Raw genomic sequence first — 24,118 nt, forward strand, 5'->3', positions numbered from 1 at the left:
TAAAGATAAAAATGAGGGAAAGTAATCTATATTAGAATTCAGAGTAGTGGTTACCTTTGGGAAGGAAAGAGGTTGTGAGTGGGGGTATAAGGGAGCCTCTGGAGCATGTTTGTATTCTTGTTTTAAATCTAGGTGCTAGTTACACAGCCATCAGAAGAGCTAATTGTGATAATTCATCAAGCTATGATGATTTTCACAAATTTCCATATGTTTATCTAAAAATAGAGTTTAGATGCAGCTCAGCCACAATAGTAGAGTGCACAGAACCCACACAGTAGACACCTCTGAAGTGCCTGGTTCTAGCGAACAGGAGGCATTGTGCTATAGGGCACCACAGGACCTCTTCTTTATAGGGCCACCACTTTGCAAGATCAGGAGACATAGCTGACTTTCCTAATATATAGGAAGAGACGGAGAGTTTGACAAAATGAGGAGACAGAGGAATATGTCCCAAATGAAAGAAGAGGACAAAACCACAACAAAAGAGCTAAATGAAATGGAGATAAGCAATATGACTGATAAAGAATTACAAGCAGTGATCATAAGGATATTCAAGGACTTGAGAAGAGAGTGGAGGATCTAAGTGAGACCTTCAACAAAGAGAGAGAAAATATAGGGGCGCCTGGGTGGCTCAGTCATTAAGCATCTGCCTTCAGCTCAGGGCGTGATCCTAGAGTCCTGGGATCGAGCCCCACATCGGGCTCTTCCGCTGGGAGCCTGCTTCTTCCTCTCCCACTCCCGCTGTCTGTGTTCCCTCTCTTGCTGGCTGTCTCTCTCTGTCAAATAAATAAAATCTTTAAAAAAAAAAAAAGAGAGAGACAGAAAATATTTAAAAAAAAAAGAACCAATCTGAGATAAAGAACTCAATAACTGAAATTTAAAAATATACTGGAGGGAATCAATAGCAGATTAGAGGAGGCAGACGAGTAGATCAGCAACTTGGAACACAGGGTAATAGAAAGCAACAAAGCTGAATAGCAAAAAGAAAAAAGAATAATAAGAAATGAGAATAGGTTAAGGGAACTCCATGACATCATCCAGGGTAATAACATTTGCATTATAAGTACCTCAGAATAATAGAGAGAGAAGGGGGCAGAAAATTTATTTGAAGCAATAACCAAAAACTTCCCTAATCTGGCGAAGGAAACAGACATCTAGATCCAGGAAGCACAGAGCATTCCCAACAAAATTAACCCAAAGAGGTCCACACCAAGACATGTAATAATTAAAATGGCAAAAAGTAGTGATAGAGAATTTTAAAAGCAGAAAAAGAAAACAGTTACAGACGAAGAAAACCCCATAAGGCTATCAGCTAATTTTTCAGTAGAAACTTTGCAGGCCAGGAGAGAGTGGTATGATATAGTCAAGTACTGAAAGAAACAAACTTGCAACCAAGAATACTCTACTTAGCACCATTATCATTCAGAATGAAAGGAGAAACAAAGACTTTCCCAGACAAACAAAAGTTAAAGGAGTTCATCACCCCAAAGCAGGCTTATAAGAAACACTAAAAGGAATTCTTCGGGAGGGAAGAAAAGGCCATAACCAGGACTAAGAAAAAAAAGTTTCACAGCCAAATGCAAACATATAATAAAAGTAGTAGATTAATCACTTATAGAACCAATATGGAGGTTAAACCAAAAAAGCAGTAAAATGAACTAAATCTATAAAAATCAGCCAAGGGATTCACAAAACAAAAGCATATAAAGTATGACATCATATACATAAAACATGGGAGGGGGGAGTAAAAACTTAGTGCTTTTAGAAAGTGTTCAAAGTTAAGTGACCATCAACTTAATATAGACTGCTACATGCAGAAGATGTTATATATGATCCTAATGGTAACCAAAAATCAAAAACCTGTAATACAGACATAAAAAATAAAGAGAAAGGAATCCAAACATATCACTAAAGAAAGCCATCAATCCACAAAGGAAAAGAGCAAGGGAAGAAGAAAGGAACAGAGAAGAACTACAAAAACAAATGTAAAACAAGTAGCAAAATGACAATAAGTACACACCTATCAATAATTACTTTTTTTTCAGTAATTACTTTAAATATAAATGGGCTAAATGCTCTAATCAAAAGACATAGAGTGACTCAATGGATAAAAAATTAAGACCATCTATATGTTGCCTACAAGAGACTCACTTCAGATCTAGACACATGCAGATTGAAAGTAAAGGGACGAAAAACATTTACCATGCAAATGGAGGTGGAAAGAAATCTGTAGCAATACTTATATTGGACAAAATAGACTTTAAAACAAAGGTTATAGCAGGAGACAAAGTATATACTACATAATGATAAAGGGAACAATCCAACAAAAGGATATAACAACTGTAAATATGCACCAATATGGGAGCACCTAAATACATAAAGCAACTATTGATTGACATAAAGGAAAAAATTGACAGTAATGCAATAATAGTAGGGGACTTTAACCCCCACTATATCAATGGATAGATCATGCAGACAGAAAATCAACAAGGAAACAGTGGCTTTGAAATGAAACAATGGGAAGGGTCATACTCTTAATGGAAATCATTACATTCACCTTGGAAAACTATTTGGAAAGTATATACTAAAATTGGGCATCTGCATGTGTAAACCTAACAGATAAATTCAGAACATCCATCCCCTAACAGTGGAAAGCACATTCTTTTCAAGTGCACATGGAACATTCTCCAGAATAGATCACATTAGGCCAAAAAACAAGTCTCAATAAATTCAAAAAGAGTGAAATCATATCATGTATCTTTTCTGACCACAACAGTATGAAACCAGAAATCAAGAAAAAATCTGGAAAGAGCTAAAATACATGGATGTTAAATATTATTAAACAATAAATGGGTCAACCAATAAGTCAAAGAGGAAATCAAAAAATACATGGAGACAAATAAAAACGAAAAAACAACAGTCCAAAATCTTTGGGATGCAGCAAAAGTTGTCCTAAGAGGGAAGTTTATAGCAGTACAGGTCTACCTCAAGAAACAAGAACAATCTCAAATAAACAACCTGAACTCACACTTAAAAAAGCTAGAAAAAGAAGAATAAGCAAAGCTCAAAGCCAGTAGGAAGAAGGAGATTAAAAGGATTAAAGCAGAAATAAATGGAGACAAAAAATCCAATGGAAGAGTTCAATGAAACCAGGATAAGATAAACAAACTTGATAAACCTTTAGCCAGACTTATCAAGAAAAAAGAGAGAGGACTCCCAATAATAAAATCAGAAACAAAGGAGAAGAAATAACTGACACCCCCAAAATAAAAAAGATTATAAGATAATATTATGAAAAATTATATGCTAACAAATTGGACAACCTAGAAGAAATGGATAAATTCTTAGAGAAATATAATCTTCCAAACCGAATCAGAAAGAAACAGAAAATTTGAACAGACCAATTAATAGCAAAGAAATGAAATTAAATCAGTAATCAAAAGCTTCCAAAAAACAAAAGTCCAGAACCAGATGGCTCTACAGGTGAATTCTACCAAGGATTTAAAGAGTTAATACCTATCCTTGTCAAACTATTCCAAAAAATAGAAAATTCATTCTATGAGACTAGCATTACCCCGATATCAAAACCATACAAAGACACACAAAAAAGAGAATTACAGGCCAATATCTCTGATGAACATAGATGCAAAAAATCATCAACACAATATTAGCACACTGAATCCAACAATACATTTTAAAATCATTCACCATCATTGAGTGGAATTTATTCCTGGGATGCAAGAGTGATTCAAAATTCACAAATCAATCAACATGATACATCACATCAACAAGAGAAAGGATATGATCATCTCAATAGATGCAGAAAAAGCATTTGACAAAGTACAACATCCATTCTTGATGTATTCAAAATACGTTTATAATAGAGGCCATATATGAAAAACCCATAGCTAACATCACACTCAATGGTGAAAAATTGAGAGCTTTTCCTTTAAGATCAGGAACAAGACAGGAACATCCATTCTCACCACTTTTATTCAACACAGTACTGGAAGTCCTAGCCACAGCATCAGATAAGAAAAAGAAATAAACAACAGCCAAATTGGCAAGGGAGAAGTAAAGCTATCACTATTTGCAGATGACATGATACTATATAAAAGAAACTCTAAAGAGTCCTCCAAAAAACTACTAGAACTGATAAAGTAAGGTGTCAGTAAGGACTCAGGATACAAAATCAATGTACAGAAATCTGTTGCATTTCTATACACAAATAATGAAGCAGCAGAAAGAGAAATTAAGAAAACAATCCCATGTACAATTACACTAAAAATAATAAAATACCTAGGAATAAACTTAACCAAGGAGGTGAAAGACCTGTACTCTGAAAACTATGAAACACTGATAAAAGAAATTAAAGATGACACACACAAAAAAGATATTTCATGCTCATGGATTGTTAAAATATTGTTAACCAATATTGTTAAATATTGTTAAAATATCATACTACCCAAAGCAATCTACAGATTTAATGCAATCCCTATCAAAATACCAACATTCTTCACAGAACTAGAACAAATAATCCTAAAATTTGTATGGAACCACAAAAGACTGAATAGCCAAAGCCATCTTGAGAAAGAAAAACAAAGCTGGAGGTATCACAATCCCAGATCTCAAGATACACTACAAAGCTGTAGTAATCAAAATAGTGTGGTGCGGGCACAAAATAGACAATAGGTCAATGAAAACAGGTCAGTGTAACAGAAAAGAGCCTATAAACCCCTGCTTCTATGGTCAATTAATCTATAACAAAAGAGGCAAGAATATGCAATGGGAAAAAGACAGCCTCTTCAACAGATGGTGCTGGGAAAATTGGACAGCTATATAAAAAAGAATGAAACTGAACCACTTTCTTATGCCATACACAAAATAAACTCAAAATATTAAGGACCTAAATGGGGAGATCTAAAACCATAAAATTCCTAGAAGAAAACACAGGCAGTAATTTCTTTCACACCAATCATAGAAACATTTTTCTAGAAAAATCTCAGGGAAAGAAAACAAAAGCAAAAATAAATGATTGGGCCTGACCTAAATGGGGAGATCTGAAACTGTAAAATTCCTAGAAGAAAACATAGGCAGTAATTTCTTTTTTTTTTTTAATTTATTTATTTATTTGACAGAGAGAGAGATAGCCAGCGAGAGATGGAACACAAGCAGGGAGAGTGGGAGAGGAAGAAGCCAGCTCCTAGCAGAGCAGTGAGCCCAATGCAGGGCTTGATCCCAGGACCCTGGGATCATGCCCAGAGCCAAAGGCAGACGCTTAATGACTGAGCCACCCAGGCACCCCATTTTCTTTGACATCAGTCATAGAAACATTATTCTAGGTCTGTCTCCTCAGGCAAGGGAAACAAAAGCAAAAATCAATGATTGGGACTACATCAAAATAAAGCTTTAGCACAGCCAAGGAAACCATCAACAAAACAAAAAGGCAGCCTATAAATGGGAGAGGATATTTGCAAATGATATATCTGATAAGGGTTAATATCCAAAATATAGAAAGAACTTATACGACTCAACATCAAAAATAAACAGACAAAAGCACACACCAATCTGATTAAAAAATGGACAAAGGACCTGAATAGACATTTTTCCAAAGACCAACATACAGTTGGCCAACAGACGCAGGAAAAGATGCTCAACATCACTAATCATCAGGGAAATGCAAATTAAAACCACAATGAGATATCATTTACACATATCAGAATGCCTAAAAGAAAAAAGAAAAAATAATAAGTGTTGGCAAGGATGTGGCGAAAAAGGAACCCTCATGTACCATTTGTTGGTATGCATGCAAATTGGTGAAACCATTGTGGGAAACAGTATAGATGTTCCTCAAAAAATTAAAACTAGAATTATCATATGATCCACTAATTCCACTACTGGGTACTTACCCAAAGAATATCAAAACACTTATTTTCAAAGACATATGCACCCCCTATGTTTATTGAAGCATTATTTACAATAGCCAAGATATGGAAGTAACCCAAGAGTTCATCAGTAGACGAATGGATAAAGAAGAAATGGAATATTACTCAGCCATAAAAAAGAATGAGACCTTGCCACATGTAACAACATGGATGGACCTAGAGGTTATAATGCTAAGTAGAATAAATTAAACAGAGAAAGACAAATGCTATATAATTTCACTCATGTGGAATTAAAGAAACAAAACAAATGAATAAACAAACAAAAGGAACAAAAAACACTCTTTTAAAAATTTTTTCAACTTTTAAAATTATTTTAATTCCAAGAACTTAATGTACAGAGTTGTATTAGTTTCAGGTGTACAATATAGTGATTCAACAATTCTACACATTATCATGTTGAGCACTGGATAATATCTAGAATGGCTGAATTATTATATTGTATAACTAAATCTAATATAACATTGCCTGTTAATTATACCTCAAAAAAAAAGAAAAATAACAAAAATAAAATAAAGGTAGAGTTTAGGTATTAAGCCAACATTAAAGAAGACTAAGACACATATTTCATTGTATTAAAAGGAATAGTGACTAAAAATAAACGAAGTAAACATTGAATTGAAGGAGCTAGAAAATATGTAGGAGGAGGATTAAAGAAATGGCAAGGAAAAAGGATGAAATTAATGAAAGATAATACATGCAAAACGGGTGAAGACCAAAAATGTTCTTTGAAGAGACTAATGAAAACAATACACCATGAGCATAACTGACCATAAGAGAGAAGATAATGAACAATACTAGGAATTAAATAGTGCACAAATCTAGTAGATTTGTAGAAAAAAATTTAAACCTCCAAAGAGAGTCTTATGAGTACCTTGACATATAAATTTTCAAAAGAGAATAATTTTCTACAGAGGAAACATATCCAAAATGGATCCAAGCATAAACACAAAAATATAAGAATCCAGTTCAAAGTATGACCCCTAAAAGCCCAAAAGATACATCATATTACAGGCGAATCTAGCAAATTTTTAAGAAACAGTTAACTTTTATTAATGCAAATTCTTTCAGAGTATAGAAAAAGTTAGAAAGCTACTCAGATGAGGCTATTATCTCTGGTAACAAAATCAGAAAAGGACAACAGAAAATCAAGCTCCAGGCCATCTTTAGTTATAAATGTAGATGAAAGCCACATAGGATATTATCCAACCAAATAAAGCAACATATTAAAAGAATAAAACTCATGACCAAATGGAATGTATCCCAGGAATACAAGGATGATTCAACATTTGAAAATCTAATTATATAATTCAGAATATTATCAGAGAAAATGAAAAATATCATCATCTTGTAGGTGCCAAAAAACCATTGGATGAAATTCATTCATGATTTTAAAGTTCTTTACTTATAAACCATTAAGAAATATTTCCATAGTAAGATAAAGGATTTCAATATAAAAAACAAATAGCAAGTATCGTTCTTAACAGTGAAACAAAAGAAACATTCTTAACCAAAAAAAAAAAACCCCGCATCATTGTGCATGTGCTCTCTCTCAAATAAATAAATCAAATCTTAAAAAAAAAAGATGCATCAGCTATTTCATTAACGCAATCTCAAGAGGTCCTTTAATAGTGTTTGCTAATCCTTTTATACTCCTAATTTCTCAGTTTTTCTGCTCTCCAAACATTCTGTTTTATCTTCCCCGTCTTCAAGTTTGGGCATGCCTACTCCATCCCACTTAGAATCCTTCAAAAGTCCTAAAAGTCCCTTCCTACATGATCTGGCCCACCATTACCTCTTCTTTTTTTTTTTTCTTTTTTAAGATTTTATTTATTTGAGAGAGAGAGCACGAGCGGGGGTGGGGGGTCAGAGGGAGAAGCAGGCCCCCCATTGAGCAGAGAGCCCGACCCAGGGCTCAATCCCAGGACCCTGGGATCATGACTTGAGCTGAAGGCAGCTGCTTAACCAACTGAGTCACCCAGGTGCCCCCCACCATTACCTCCTGATGCTCAATATCACTGCTTTCTGCTCTACCCCTTGCTCTCTCAGTTCGAACCACATTCCTGTATTTCAAAACAGCCTGGAGTGGTTGCGCCTGGGTGGCTCAGTTGGTTAAGCGTCTGCCCTCGGGTCAGGTCGTGATCTCTGGGTCCTGGGATTGAGTCCCGCTTTGGACTTCCGGCTCAGAAGGGAGTCAGCTTCTCTCTCTCTCCCTCGGCTCCTTCCCACTGCTCGTTCTCCCTCAAAAAAATTCAAAAATCTTAAAAAAAAAAAAAAAGCCTGGAATACTCTTGCCTGATGGTGTTTGTACACAGGCAACTCTCTTACCTCCCTCAAGTCTCAGCTCAAATATCACCTCCCCGATGGTCTTGGATGAGATGCTTTTCTCTCAAGAAAACATGTACTCTCTAAAGAAAACAACTCCAAATGAGACGTGAACTGATGATCAGGACTTACATGTCTCTTCAAAATTCTAATCAAATTGGCCCCACCCCAACTCCATCATCCCTAGTCCAATCACAATGGAATCCAATCAGCTATCCAACCATCTCTTCTGATTGAACCACTGTGCTTGTTCTAGTAAATGGTCTCATTTTCAATGTTACCAGCCCACAAAGCATGGGTGTTTGCCAGAATTTTTTTTCTTGGGCATTTCTTACAAGAAAATAAAGATGGGAAATGACTGCCATCCTTCAACAAATCTGAAATCATATTTTTTAAAAGATTTTCTTTATTTAAGAGAGAGAGCACGCACAAGCAGGGGGAGGGGCAAAAGGAGAGAGAGAAGCAGACTCCCCACTGAGCAGGGACGCTCAATGAGAGGCTCTATCCCAGGACCCTGAGATCATGACCTGAGCCGAAGGAAGACTTTTGACCAACTGAGTCACCCAGGTGCCCCCTGAAATCATATTTTAAAAATAAAAATAATTTGTAAGCTCAAACAGCTTTGTCCACAGCCAGAGCTACTGTGGCTAGAAAAATTGCTAAGAAGATAGCATGTAACTGAGTTAGGAGGAATGGCTGGAAGATGATATGGAGAGGTTAATGCTGGGCTCTCCACTACAAGATAAACCTAGACTTACCTATTGGGGGGGAGGGGACAAATAAGCCTACTCCTATCTTAAGTTGGCATGTGAAATCAGAGCAGAGCTCCTAGAGATTGAGTCCACTTGGAGTCACCTACAAAATCACTGGAAATTTGTGAGTGACTGTTTCTGGACAGATTCCCTGGAAGTGTGCCAGACATCAAGACCACATGCACGTTTTGTGAGGTCTGGGGGTTATATAAATTCTAGGGTCCTCCTAGGAACAGAAAGATTTCCTTGAGAACACTGCCAGGATGGGAGGAAAAGTACTGTAGGAAAGCTAGCACAGTTGTCGGAGCACAAAACACCATTAGCATTTGGGTCTGCACAAGAACCAAGGGGAAGAAAAGAAAACCTTGCCAAAGAAATGGGAACTCCCGGAAAGGAGTCAACCACATTATGCTAGAGATCAAGGCATTTACCCTGCAGTCTCCCCAAAAAGACCACTAGCAATCACTTTACCTGCCACTGCTCAAAATAATAGAAACCACCCATATCTTCCTCGTTTCCCAAGAGTCTTGGCACCAGAGGTCCCTCCACCTTATTCGAGGTTCATTCAGACAAGAGGAAGCTAGGGTTAGGGCCCAGTCCTCTACCATCCCCATCCCCCAGGGAAGTCACCCAGTTTGGCTTCTTTATTAAAAACAAATCCTTTTTCCTTTGGGTCTGGGGTCTGAGGCAAAAATAGCCTAGGAAAGGCTTGCTCTCTGTGACCTGGTGGCTTTTGTAAAAGTGTACCAAACAAATGTTTGCTGCAGACTCAAATGCCAATGGCAGGGGTACTTTGAATCAGCAGTGGTAGCTCTTGGCACCTCTGTTTTCGATGGACCCTAAGGCACTAAAGAATTTGCAGAGGTGGGATAAGGAGGATCAATACACTCCTCTCTTTTCCAAATTCAGTGTCAAGGACAAAAGGAGGGTTACAGCTGCTGAAACAATCTCTAGGTCTCTATAGCCCTTGTTGCTAATAAATGCGGGTGAGGGGAGCAGATGACAATCTGGCTCCTCCTTGAGGGAGCAGGACAAATGCAATTAATTTAGACTCTAAAGATTGGGTTGAAGTCAAATAACATCTCTCTCTTCCTATTCCAGATATAGCTGATGAGCACTCAAGAGTCTTGGGGATCAAGGGTTATGAAAGAGAAGCAATGTGAATGTGAAAATGTGTTTCCTTAACTCATACTGTATAACTTTGAAGTATTTGTTCCCAAGCCTTGTACAACTGGTGGCTGCCCCCCAAAGACCTACCTAGCATCACAAAAATTTTCCCCATGAAGAAGGAACATTCAAAGGATAAGGAGAAAGCAAATAGTAAGGTGCCATCAGGGTTAGTGTTTTTCCAGGCAAGTATATCTCAAAAAGGGACACTGATGGGTTAGGTGGACGTACAAGACAGTATTGTAATCATGGGCTATTAAATCTATCCTGAGTTTAAACAAGAAATGAGAGCATGTGGGTGGTGATGGAGAATGAAATAGGATTCAATTTGTGGGCTGAATTTCTCAAATAATCTTGATAGAGCACTAGGAAATGTAAGCTAAGAAAGAGAATGGGATGCTTGAAACAGATTTTTTTTTTTTAAAGTTGGGCATTTCTTAACTGAGTGTCCATTCTTTGATGTCTTGAAATCTTTTTTACTTATGCTGTTAAACATCAAACTGTCTGCCTCTACCCACATTATCTCATCCAAATTTCCCTTCCTCCCTTCTCCATCCTTAAATTCCACCCCTTCTTAACCTGACCCCTTTTCTTCCTTTATTACCCTTGTTTTCCCATCTCCTATAGTTCTCTTTTAGCACTTATCCTTCATACTTTATATAATGTGAACAGCAAGAGTTACCTTTATTTAGCATCTCATTTTGCCAGGGCTTTTATTCAGCATTTCCAAGTATCTCATTCAAACTTCTCTAGGCTATGAAATTGGTACCATCATTATCCCCATTTTATGGAGGAGACAGCAAGGTATAGAAAAATTAATACTTAGGGGATCCTGAGTGGCTCAGTTGGTTATGAGTTTGCCTTCGGCTCAGGTCATGATCCCAGGGTCCTGAGAGCAAGCCCCATGTTGGGTTTCTGCTCAGCAGGGAGTCTGCTTCTTCCTCTCCTTCTCCCTCTATCTGCCTCTCTCTCTCTCTGTCAAATGAATAAATAAAATCTTAAAAAAAAAAAACTAGAGGCAGAAGTGTCCTTTAAAAAAAAGAAAAATTAATACTTAAAAACTTGTGGTCTCAATCTCTAGTTATTTCTGTGCTTGACTAATCTTCCATATAAAAATATTTGAAAGCATGGTCTATGTCCTGTTCATTATTGTATTTTCCAAAGGATCTTGGTACTTTATATAGTGTGCACTCCAAAAAAATTATTTTTGCACTCCAAAAATTTATTAAAGAAATAATCAAGTGAGGTCATTTGGTATATACTTGCAGCCTCTCTCCTCCTGCCATCTTCCTTCCTGCGCTCCTTTCTTAAGAGGATATACTCCTCTCCATGGGTAATCTCATTTAAACTCCTTAAATCAACACCTCTCACTTGTTCCAGGACAGTCAATTAAATAATCACTATCATTTTTGTCTTTCTTAAATCATCAGTCATAGTCTCTTTCTAATTTAAGCTACTGTCCTTTCTCTCACTTTCTTTTCAGTGCCCAACCCGTCAAAAGCTTAAATGAAAATAGACTTTGTTCACAAACCCATTTCCTTATCTTTCTCTCTCCTCCTCTGGTTCTACCCCCCACTCTTCCACTGAAATTGATCTCTGTAAATCATCAGATTGCCTCCTCCCAAAGGCTGCACCAGGGATTATAATTTATCTCACCACATCATTGATTCACGGAGCACCTCCATGTTCCTCCTAAAACTCCAACTTCTCAGTTGCTACTCTTCCTCTTCATCTTGGTTCTTCTCTTTTTCCCTGCTTTTACTTCCTCTTTCTACCACACGAATGCAAACTTACCGCAAAGCTCAACTCTCTTAACTGTACTTTTTCTCTCTTTAAATTTCCCATTTATGTTCATGGCTTTCTTTAGTATTGCACTCTCTCTCTTCAAAGATATTTCTTGTCATAATTTTCTATAATACTGACGTAACTCCTAACCTTGTTTGTCTTGTCTTGGGCAGCCCACAAAGCCCTTGAAAATCAACTTCTTTAGTAAAACTTGATCATCTTTATCCTAAAACTGCTTTCCTCCTTTAGATGTCTTCATTTTATTTATGTATTTGTTTTTAAAGTAGGCTCCATGCTGGGTTTGAACTCAGGACCCTGAGATCAAGACCTGAGCTGAGATCAAGAGTCCAACACTTGACCTACTGAGCCACCCAGGTATCCCTCCCTAGATGTCTTTATCTCTGTGGTTAATACAGTTACCCTAGTCACTGTCTGCCTCAGACATTAGCTACTGTTTCTGCTGATCTCATCTAACTTCTGTGTTTAATAAAAAATTCCTTTTTGAGTTAGAAAATCTACTTACCATTCAATGAAAATAATTCATAACCATGGGATTTGATGGCTAAACAAATTGTTTTATAAGTGACTCAACTTTCTCCTTATTATTGGGGTTATTTTGTTTTCACTTTCCTAACAATCATTACTTATAACTGTGTATCCTATATTTTAGTCCCTTGAACAGTATATACAGTAAAATATTGATGAAATTCCTTAGGTATGTGGCATTATAGAATTTAAATATCTTAAGGCCCTTAACACATATTTCCAAAACTCTTCAGAAAGAATGCATCATTTCACATCCTCACCACTGAGCAACTTTACTTTGGGAAATAAAAGGAAAAAGAAACTACTAATTTGGTAAGTGAAACAAGTGTAGGTCAAGTTTTAATTTACATTTCTTGGAGTACCATGAAGGTTGATTTTTTTTTCTTTCAAGAGTATGAGACATTTGTATTTCATCATATGAATTGGTTCACATCCTTTGCCCATTTTTCTCTAATAGGGCCCTAGTGTTTATTCTCATCTGCCTATATGAACATTTTACGTATTGCTCATATGAAAATTTTGCATATTAAACCCTGTTAGATACGTTCATAGGTTTTTCCCAGTTTCCCATTTCTTTATACTTCTTGAATTTTATTTAATCTAAAGTGCTTTTGACATATATTTCAGTGTTTTATATTGTTGAGTCTATCTTTTGCTTCGTAATGTATTTCACATCTGTTTAGAAAGTTACTTCCTCATCTAGAGGTGGATAAGTATTCTTTTTTTTTTCCTTTTTACATGTTAATTGTACCTCTAGTTCTGATTTGAATCATACCTTTAATTTTTTTTTTGTTATATTGTTTTATTGTTTTGTGAGGACAGTATGAGGAATAAGGCAGATGTAAATCTGATACCTGGTCCTTTAAATATGCCCTGTTTATTTTGTGTTTTCTCTCCTTTTCTCAAGTTTATTGGAGCTATTCTTTATCCTAGTGGTCTTAATTTTTTTCCAATCTTAAAATTCAGGTTCTTGGGTTTAAAGAAAATTTTTAAGTTATTTCTTTGATGACTTCCTCTACTTTTTTCCTCTGTACAAGAACTCCTGTTATTTGGATATCAGACCTCATGGGTTGGACCTTTAATTTTTGTGACTTTTCTTCTCCCAGTTTTCTGTCCTTTTATCACTATGCTCTCTCTTCTGAAAAACGTCATCTTTACCGTCCCAAATTCCTTCTGTTGTCTTTTCCATCTCTCTCAAAATTTTAATTTCCAACAAGTTATTTTTTATCTCTTTTTGTGTGTATGTAGCTTCCTTTTTTTACCCCCCTCTTTGTGTCTTATTGTCCTGCTCTTATTTCATGGGTGCATTTCTTCTATCTCTTTGAAAATATTAAAATGTCAATGGCTTTTGAAGGTTTTTTCCCCCTGCATGGTCTGTTTCTTCAAAATTTCCTTTTATTCATTTTTTTATTTCAGTTTCTATCTTTCAGGTTTAAGGCTTTCCTCAAATGTTTGGTGATCCTTGGTAGTTGGCTCATAGAGGAGTATAACACACACACAAAAAAATGTTTAGAAGCTCAGGGTGCATGGTGATTATGTTTCCCTATATGATGATCTGTCTGGGCTGTTTCTTGGGTGAGCCTCTGATGCTGGTATCTGAGGGGTGGGTCATATTCAACAATGATGGATCTTCCAATCTTCCTCTTGGAGGGGACAGGCCTGGCTTCCCTACCACATGGAAAAAGGGTCCTGAAATTTCTAATATCCAACTTGTAAAGTTCACTAAGTCAGCTTGTTTTCCCTGTGACCACCATACTCAATGGGTGCTGGAAATTCCCAATCCAGAGACCATCTTTTTCGACTAGTCTAGAAAATGAGGCTTAGTCTTCCATCAGGGTATGAGTGGAGAAGTTTAGGAAGGGAGCGGATCTGAGGCTCTAACTGCTTCTTAGACAGACTTTCAAGAAATCCTAAGCCTTTGGGTTCTGTAGAGACAATTGTGTTGCTTCTTGATTTTCCTCACTGCCAATTTAGGATTCAACTTCACAGGGGTTGGTAAATCAGTTTCTACTTGTCTATTTGTTTTTAAATTTTCTTACATCTTATCTCCTTTACCATTTCCTCTCTTTGTAAATTATTTTGTAAACCAAAAATTCTGTTACTGTTACTTCGTTGGGGTTTTGAAGGGAGCAAAGTAAATGATCATACTTAAACCACTATCTTTATATCTTTGGTTACCCCAAATATATCCCTCAATATGCCTAACCCAAACTCTGGGCTCAGTCACATTCTTTGTCATTGTCCCTCTATGCTCCTCCTCCCTCACTTCTTTAAGTTCTAACTCCTGCCTTCCAGACAAACCTCTTCCTGAGAGATCCTTCCCCACCAACCCTAAGCCTCCCCACCAACTATATGTCTGGGCCATTTATTTGGTGCTTAATACAAACTGTTGACATGGGAGCTCTCCAGAATGTTCTACTTGACATTTAGCTTTCACATCTAATGGGTACTTGTCTAAAGTAATAAATCCCTTTCATGAGATGTGCTTCTCTTTCCAAGATATTTGTATGTTTCTGCCCTACAAATTTCAACATTCTCTTCTTGATAAAGTGCATGGAAAACAGAAGATAAAAAGGTGACTTTTCCTGTACACTTTGTGCCTCAAATGCCTATATTTGGTGTCTATTTCCTATTCAGGAACACTGAGAAATTTGGATATAGAGAAGACACATGGTAGGAAGTGGCAGGCATGAACAGCATAGATTAAATTGTGACAGATTGGGACTTGGATTTTATTTTATTTTACTTTATTTTGGGGGGGAGGACTTGGCCTTTAAATCAACTTAAATGTCACATTATGAAAAAAAAGTCACGTTATGATTTCACCGTGACATAAATTGAGCATGGGAATATTAACCTCATTAGAGTATTTTCTGTTCACTTTCCTCTGTTACATGGATACTGTGGCAGTCACAGTGGTATCTAACAACAGAGGCAGGAGCCAGAAGTCTTTTTGAACCCCATATCTCCAAGACATAGCCACTCTGTGGAGTTTTGAGGCAAACATCCTTCTTTGAACTGCCAATAATGAATTTTAAATACTTTTTTTTTTGAGAGAGAGAGAGAGAGAGATCAGAAGAGCTAGGGAGAGGGAGAAAGAATCTCAAGCAGACTATGTGCTGAGTATGGAGCTTGATATGGGGCTCAATTTCATGACCTTGAGATCATGATCTGAGCTGAAACCAAGAATCCGAGGCTTAACCAACTGAGCCACCCAGGTGCCCCTAAATATATTTCTTGAGTAGCATGTAAGTCTGGTTCTTGGACTTCCCCTGGGATTCTAAACTACTTAATGTTTGAAAAAAGAAAATAACCTTTGCCTTAGACTAGAGTGAATTCTATATTATGCACCTAAAGAACCCTGACCAGTACACTTCCTCTCCCTCATTCCCACTCCCCCAAAACATCACTATTTAAATATTTTAGCTGTTTCTTGTGTTTTCTTTTTCCAATATTTCTAGACTTTAAAGTTTTAGATATTGTAGACAGTCATACTATAGAAGATGTAGATTTAATTCTCTTATGTTCCATCCCAACACAGACCTTCCCTACCGCATCCTCTCCTATAGCTATATCAATTTTTTTGGTTAAATCAAGTCTATATTTTTACCAAGCAAAACTAGTTACAGCTGAGTCATGTAGTACACAAATGATAGCATTTGCTCATAATTTTATTTATTGGGGAGTTAATAATTGTCTCATTGTTTCATTTGCTTGGTTTTATACATATTTATTCATTCCCAAATTCATTTCCAGTAGTATAAAGATTTCTAAATACATAAAACACATCAGGTACTAAGTCAGATTTCTCTCTTCAGAAATATTCTTCCTGGAGCCCTCCATATGCTTCCTGTAATCTGGACTCCTTAGTCTTTAGGCCACTGCATAGTCTGCAGCCTGGTGTTTCTATTTATCATAATCCTGGGGATTCTCCTTCCCTATTATGTTAGATCCCTGATTCCTCCCATTTCTGTCTTCTTTTCTGGTTTCTCCCTCATGTTGCTCGAGCATACCCACCAGGAGCAACCTTGGAGGTTACATTAGAAATTATTAAGTAGCTCACAGAATCTCCAGAAGGACCAGAGAATAGGTTTTGGAGACTGTGCTTCTAGGAACAATACCCAAATTATCCAACAATCTATATTAAGGTATTCCTATACTTTCTTTGGTCCAAGGTACTAAAGACCATGAGCAATGGACCCTACCAACTACACCCTATACCACTGCTGCCTCTGAAAGCTCACGGGCTCTCACCACCTCCTCCAGGAACAGATACCTTGCAAAATCGACTTTCTCACATTTCTTCAAATTGAAGTGTTTCACGGAAGTGTCTGATGGGAAGAGCCTAGGTCATATGTCTATGTCTTTGCTGAAACAGACGCTGGACAATCAAGTTCTGGCTTCAACCTTGGCAAGGCAGAGGTCCTAATATAGGCATTTGTCTAAATCTAAAAAGGGAATTCAAAGTTGGTCACAAATGTAACAACTGTCTACTAAGTGCATGCCTGAAAAGATCTTTTATCTACCTTTACTTTTTTCTTTCAGGATTCTGAAAACAAAATTGTTCCACTGAATTCTAGCTTCTAGAAATCCAAAACCAATGTGTTTTCTGATCCTTTTTGTGCAAACTGTTTTTACTCTCTTGACACTTTTAGGATATTCCTTTGCTCCTTATTTTCAGAGATTTCATTAAGATATGATTTGTCTTTTTTTTTTGTCAACTATTGAGCTAGACTTTCTGATATAAAAACTCATGTTCTTCATTGCTGTGAAACTTTCTGATAACTATTTCTCTAATATATTCCTTCCCACTATATTTTCAGTTCTCTCTGGAAATACAATTAGTTGGTTATTAAACCTCTTGGATTGATCCTCTAATTTTCTTATCTTTGTTCTCCTATTTTCCATCTTTTTGTTTTTTTGTCATATTTTACTTTCCAAATCTTTTAGCAATTATCTTTAATTTCCAAAAATTCTTTTTGGCTCTCTGAATATGCATTTTATTATGGATTTCTGGTATTTTCCATGGCTGTAGACTTTCTCTTCTCTCTCTAGAAGTATTAATTCTAGGGATTTCTTTAAAAGTTTCATTTGCTTTCTACATTGTGTCTGTTTCCCCCGAATTCACCCTTCTAGGATATTTGGTTTCTGTCTTTCATGTTAAGTGCTTTCCTCATAGTTATTCTTAACTTATGTTTAAGAGGCACTGAAGAGTTGCATTTGCTATGTATGACTGGTAAGCTTCACTGAGAATGCTCTGACAAGGATCCAGTCATTTCCTTTGGGGATGGGGGCAACTGTCAATAATTGAAGGTAAGAATATAATGAAAAAACTTATGTATCTATTTCATTTGAAATTGGGGCTCAGGAATTTATGGTGTCTTAATTTTCTGTTTTTGAGAAACATTAAATAACAGAGAAAATTGCATAAATAACAAAAATCTGCATTCCAAACAGTCAAAATTTTTACTTTCTTAGTATTTTATCATATTTGCTTCAAGTGGCTTTTTAAAAAACAGCTTTATTGAGATATAATTTACAGAACAAAGATTTCACCCATGTTAAGTATACAATTCAATAATTGTTGGTATATTTACAAAGCTGTGCAACCATCACCATAATCTAGTTTTAGAACACTTCCATCACTCCAAAAAGAAACCTCATGCCCATTTTCAGTCACAACACATTTCCACCCTTAGCTCCAGGCAACTACTAATCTGTCTATAGATTTGCCTATTTTGGATATTTCATATAAATAGGATCATATGAAGGTTTTTGTGTCTGGCTTGTGTCTCTCAGCAGGTTTTTGAGGTTCGTTGCAACATGTATCAGTATTTTGTTTCTTTTTATGGTTGAATAATATTCCATTGTTATGAATATACCACATTTTAGTTATCCATTCATCCATTGGTAACATTTAGGTTGTCTTCATCTTCTGGCTATTATGAAAAATGCTGTTATGAATATTCATGTACAAGTCTATGTGTGGACATACATTTTTATTTTTCTTGTGTAGATACCTAGGAGTGGAATTGCTGGATCATATGGTAACTCGGACGTTTAATGTTTCGAGAAACTGCTACACTGTTTTTCCAAAGTGCCTGCAACATTTTAAATTTCCACCAGCAATATATGAGCATCCTTATGTCTCAACATTCTCACCAACACTTGTGATTTTCTTTTTTTTAATAGTACTAGTTGGTATGAAGTATCTTGTGGTTTTGATTTGTCTTTCCTTAATGACTAATTTGATGTTGAGCATTTTTTCCTATGTTCATTGCCATTCATATATCTTTACTGAAGAAATTTCTATTCAAATTCTTTGCTCATTTTTTGAGTTGTCTTATTCTTATGGAGTTGCAAGAGGTCTTTATATGTCCTGGTTCTAAGTCCCTTGTTGACTGTATCATTTGCAAATATTTTTTTCCAGTCTATGGGTGATCATTTCACTTTCTTATGTCTTTTGAAGTGGACAAGTTTTGAATTTTGATGATGTGAAACTTATCAGTTGTCTTTTGCATGCACCTTTGCTGTTGTAGTTAAGAAATCATTGCCTAGTCCAAGGTCATGCAGATATATATTCCTGTTTTCTTCTAAGACTTTTATAGTTTTTGCTTATATTCAGGTCTATGATCAATTTTGACTTAATTTTTGTATCTGGTGTGAGGTCGGGATCCAAACTCATTCTTTTGTATGTGGATATCCATTGTTCCAGCGTCATTTGTTGAAAAAAATTTTCTTTCATTGTTGAGTTGTTTTGAAACCTTTGTTGAAATCAACTGGCCATATACGTAAGGGTTTATTTCAGGCTCTCAATTCCATTCCATTTAATTGTGTGTGTGTATATATACAGACACACACTCATACCAATGTCTTAATTATAGCAGCTTTGTAGTAAGTTTTAAAATCAGCAAGTGTGAGTCCTCCAAATTTTTTGTTCCTTTTCAAGATTGTTTTGGTGATTCCAGATCCTTTGTGTTTATATATCAACTTTAGGATCAACTTTTAGTTTCAGGGGAGGAGGAGCCAGAAGGAATTATAATAGGATTGCACAGAACCCATAGATCAATTTGGGAAGTACTGCCATCTTAACAAAATTAAGTCTTCTGACCCACGAATATGGAATGTCTTTCCATTTATTTAGCTCTTCTTTAATTTAACAATGTTTTGTAGTTTTCAATGTAGAAGTCTTGCGCTTCTTTTGTTAAATTTATTCCTAAGCATTTTATTCTTTTTGATGCAAATGGAGTTGTTTTCTTAATTTCATTTTCAATTCAGATTGCTCATTGCCTGTGTACAGAAATCAATTGATTTCTACATAATGGTCTTGTATCCTGAAATCTTGCTGAACTTATTAGTTCTAGTAGTCCTTTAGTGGTTCCTTAAGATTTTCTCTATATGAAATCATGTCATCTGTCAATAAAGATAATTTTATTTCTTCCTTTCCACTTTGGATGCCTTTATTTTTTTCTTGCCTAACTGCCCTGATTAGAATCTTCAGTGCATGTTGAATAGAAATAGTGAGAACAGACATCCTGAAGGTTTTTTTTCCTGCTTCAAGTACTTTTTTTTTTATAATATTTTTTTATTATATTATGTTAGTCACCATACAGTACATCCCTGGTTTTTGTATGTGTGTATGTGTTGTGTATCAACTAATAATATGAAGTATTGTTTCGTGTATCTGCTATTTTTATTTTATATAAATGATTTCATAACAAATATGCTAATTTTTTTCAGTTTTTAAATTCAACATTGTCTCAATTCATATATACAAAAATACATATATATGTATATATAGTCTGTCATAAGAATATAGTTAATGCATTTCTCTATTAGTGAATTTTTAGATTACTTCCAGTGTTTTTTTATTATAAACAATGCTGCACTAAACACCTTTTACATGTGTTCTTGTAATTATATGTGAGAATTTATCTAGGGTACATATTTTTAGGTGATACAGAAACCACATTTTCTATTTTATTAGGCATGGTCAAGTTTCTTTACCTAGTGATTTTCCTAATTAACACATGCACTAGCCGAGTAGGAGAATTTCTTTCTCCATACCCCCAGATGCACTTGATAATGTCAAATTTGTAGTTAACTATTTGATTGGCAAAATAATATACTCCCTTTTATATTACTGTGTGGCTTGTTTCCTGATGAGGTGACATGCTTTTTCATTATTGACTTTCTGTGGGTTTCAGTTTTATGAATAACCAGTTATATCCTTTGCTCATTTTTTCAATTAGTGTTTTTCTACTGATTTGTAAGAGTTCTTTAAATGTCTGTGATACTAATCCTATGTCTATTGTATTGTTATAAGTATCCTACCTCATCCCACTATCTCTATTTAAATTTGTTTATGGCGTCTTTTTTAGTTATTTTGAAAAATTAAATGTAATCAAACTTGTTAATCTTTTCCATTATGATTTGTTTCCTCATGAAGTCACAAAGATTTAATTTTCTCTGGTTTTCTTTGTGTTTCATCCTTATCTGTTTCATTCATTTAGAATGTTGTGTCATTGCTGTTGGGAGGTAAGGATATATATTGTTGTTTTGGATTTTGTTTTTTTTTTTTTTTTTTAGAAATCTAATTGTCGACCACCATTTTCCCCATTGAGTTGGAATCCTCCACTCTCATATGCCAAGTTCCAATATAGGCATGGATCTCTTTCTAAACTCTCCATTCAAGTCCACTGATTCGCCCATTTCTGTGCTGAGTTTATACCATTTCAATTACAATAGCTTTATACTTAGTATTGGTAATTGGTAAGGCAAGTCCCCATGTGCTTTTCCAGAATTAATTTGGGGATTAGTAGAGTTAAATTTCAGTATTAGTTTTAGGACACATTTTTTAGTTTCCACAAAAGTCCTATTGATTCGAATTGAAATTGTATGAGTTAAAGAAAAATTTGAGGTACAGAATTTTATCCATAAAGATAATCTATCTGCTACCTTAGATATAGTCTTAGGTCTGTCTTAATTTTTTGAGTGTATGGTGATGACACTTTTTTCTATTAATTTTCATTATTTTTTTATCTATATATCTTTTCAAACTTTTGCCTTTTTTTCCTATTAGTTATAATAGCCTGACCACTGATTCTAGAGTTTTCCATATTTCCATATAGATGATATTTTCTGAAAAAGTACAGAAATTATTTCTCTTCTTTTCCAGTAGTCATAGCTTTTCTCTTTCATTCTTTTTTTTTTTCTTTTGAGCTGAGCAGGAATGGAAGTCTTATATAATTAGATATGATCTCTAGTAAAATACTGAATATTTACTGATTTAGTAGAAATTCTACATTCATTTCAGATTTTATTAAGAGTGGTTCTAAACTTTAAATTACATCATATCATTTATCACCTAATCTGACAGGGACCCAAGGAAGATAGACATAAACCAGGACTTTACTAATTGACCCAAGTATTTGAATATTTGAACAATGCAATATAGTATAGAATATAGAGCAATATAGAATATTCGAACAATGCAATCTAAAAATTGACCCAATGGGCATATATTGAACTTTATACTCCCAAACCACAAAATGTAATTTTTTTTTCCAAGCACTATGGAAACTTTACAAAATTGACCATAAAACTGTGGCCATAAAACAAGTTTTAACAACTGTCAAAGGGCTAAAAACAGGCAGGACATAATTAGAAACAATAAAGTTAGAAATTAATATTAAAAAGACACCTAGAAAACCCTCAATTTTATAAAATTAAATTTCTACACAAGCCTTTAATCAGAAAGAAATAAAAATGGAAATTAGGAAATACTTTATGGGTATTCTACATTTCAAATCTTGTGGAATGCTAGTAAAAGGTATTAAAAGGAAGATTTATAGACTTAAATAAATATCTAAGAAAGGAAACAAGTCTGAAAAATTCCATCTCAGAAAGTTAGAAAAAAAGCGAAAATAAGTAGAAAAAAGAAAATAAAAATACAACCAGAAATCGATGAAATATAAAACCAATATAAAAGAGAGAGGATGAACAAAACCAACAGTTGGTTTTTTGAAAAGTCGAATAAAATCGACAAACCTCTGGTGAGAATAGTAAAGACCAAAAATAGAAGGCACAAATAACCAATATCGGGAAAGATAAAAAGATCATCACTATAACTGCTGCACACATTAAAAAATAGTGTGTATAAATAACTTTAAGCCAATCAATATATTTTAAAATTCAGATGACGCAAATTCTTGGAAAAACATAATAAAATGGACACGAGAAGAAACAGAACACTGAGTAACCTATAACTATCAAGAAAAGTGAAACAGTAGTCAAAACTCTATTCACAAAGAAAATTCTAAGCCCAGATGACCTAACCAGCAAATTTTACCAAACATTCAAAGAAGAAATAATGCCAACCTTAGACAAATTTCCCCAGAGAACAGAAAAATATTTTCCAACATATTTTATGATACCAATTTTATGATACAAGTCTCCAATGATGATACTATGAGAAAGGAACATAACGGGCTAATCTCACTTATGAACATGGATGCAAAAGTCCTAAAGAGAATTTGAATAAACTGATTCCTGCAATATATTCATCATGATCAAGATGGGTTTATTTCAAGAATGAAAGGTTGACAGTTAAGCAAATAAATTAATACATAGCACACTAACCGACTAAAAGAGAACCTCACTAAATGGAGAAAAGTGATAAAATTCACCATCCATTTAGCAAACTAAAAATTTTAGGGAAATTTTATTGAATGAAGTGCATCTACCCCAAACCTTAAGGAAACATCATTCTTAATAATGAAAAGTTAAAGCTTTTCCTTTCTGATCAGGAAAAAGACAAGGATTCCTGTGATTTCTTTATTCAACACTGCCCTGGATGTCCTATTCAACATAAGACAGCAAGGGGGAAAAAGAGAGGGGAGGGGAAGGATTGGAAAGGAAGAAACACAGCTGTCATTACTCATAGATATCACTGCATATGTGAAAAATCCAAAAAATCTATAAATAAGCTATTTTAATTAATAAGAGGATTTAGCAAGGTCTCTGAATTTAAAATAGTAATATATAAAAAATGATTTATATATACCAGCACCAAACAATTAGTTAAAATTTAAGAAAGAGGCCATTTACAATAGTATTAAAAATTAAGTGGCACCGAAGGCTAAAGCTAACAAAATCTTGCAAGTCTTCTATAAAGACAATAATAAAAATTTACTTAGAGGTAATTAAAGTAGACCTAAATAAATGGAAAGACATAATCTATTAATAGATTTAAAGATTCGATATTGTAGAATTGTCAACTCTTCCTATATTGATCAATAGATTCAATGGTATTGTAATCAAAATCCCAGAAGTATTTTTGTAGAACATAGCATTTTACATTTTATATTGAGGCACAAAGGGCCTCATAAAAGAGGGACAAGACTAGAAGACTTGCTTTACCAGATTTCAAGACCCCTCTAACACACTGCGCAGAAAAATGAATTCCTGGTGGAACTGTGAAAGATATAACTACAAGACTTTCAGAAAATAATATCCAAGAATATCTATATAACTGCAAAGTCGGAAAGAATTTCTCAATCAATCAATACCATGCACTAAGCAGAAAGGAAAAGACTGATC

The 24,118-nt window shown here is 35.0% G+C and overlaps 1 protein-coding gene across 1 annotated transcript in view; it reads right to left on the bottom strand.

Annotated features, from left to right (window-relative positions):
- Window positions 1–24,118, bottom strand: part of KDM4D (lysine demethylase 4D) — a 33,701-nt gene that overhangs the window by 3,044 nt on the left and 6,539 nt on the right. The window contains 1 exon segment of the mRNA XM_034666139.1: window positions 16,794–16,965. The gene's annotated coding sequence lies outside the window, so the exon portion shown is untranslated.

The sequence above is a fragment of the Ailuropoda melanoleuca genome, chromosome 8, assembly GCF_002007445.2.
Source record: "Ailuropoda melanoleuca isolate Jingjing chromosome 8, ASM200744v2, whole genome shotgun sequence".
Classification (NCBI taxonomy): domain Eukaryota; kingdom Metazoa; phylum Chordata; class Mammalia; order Carnivora; family Ursidae; genus Ailuropoda; species Ailuropoda melanoleuca.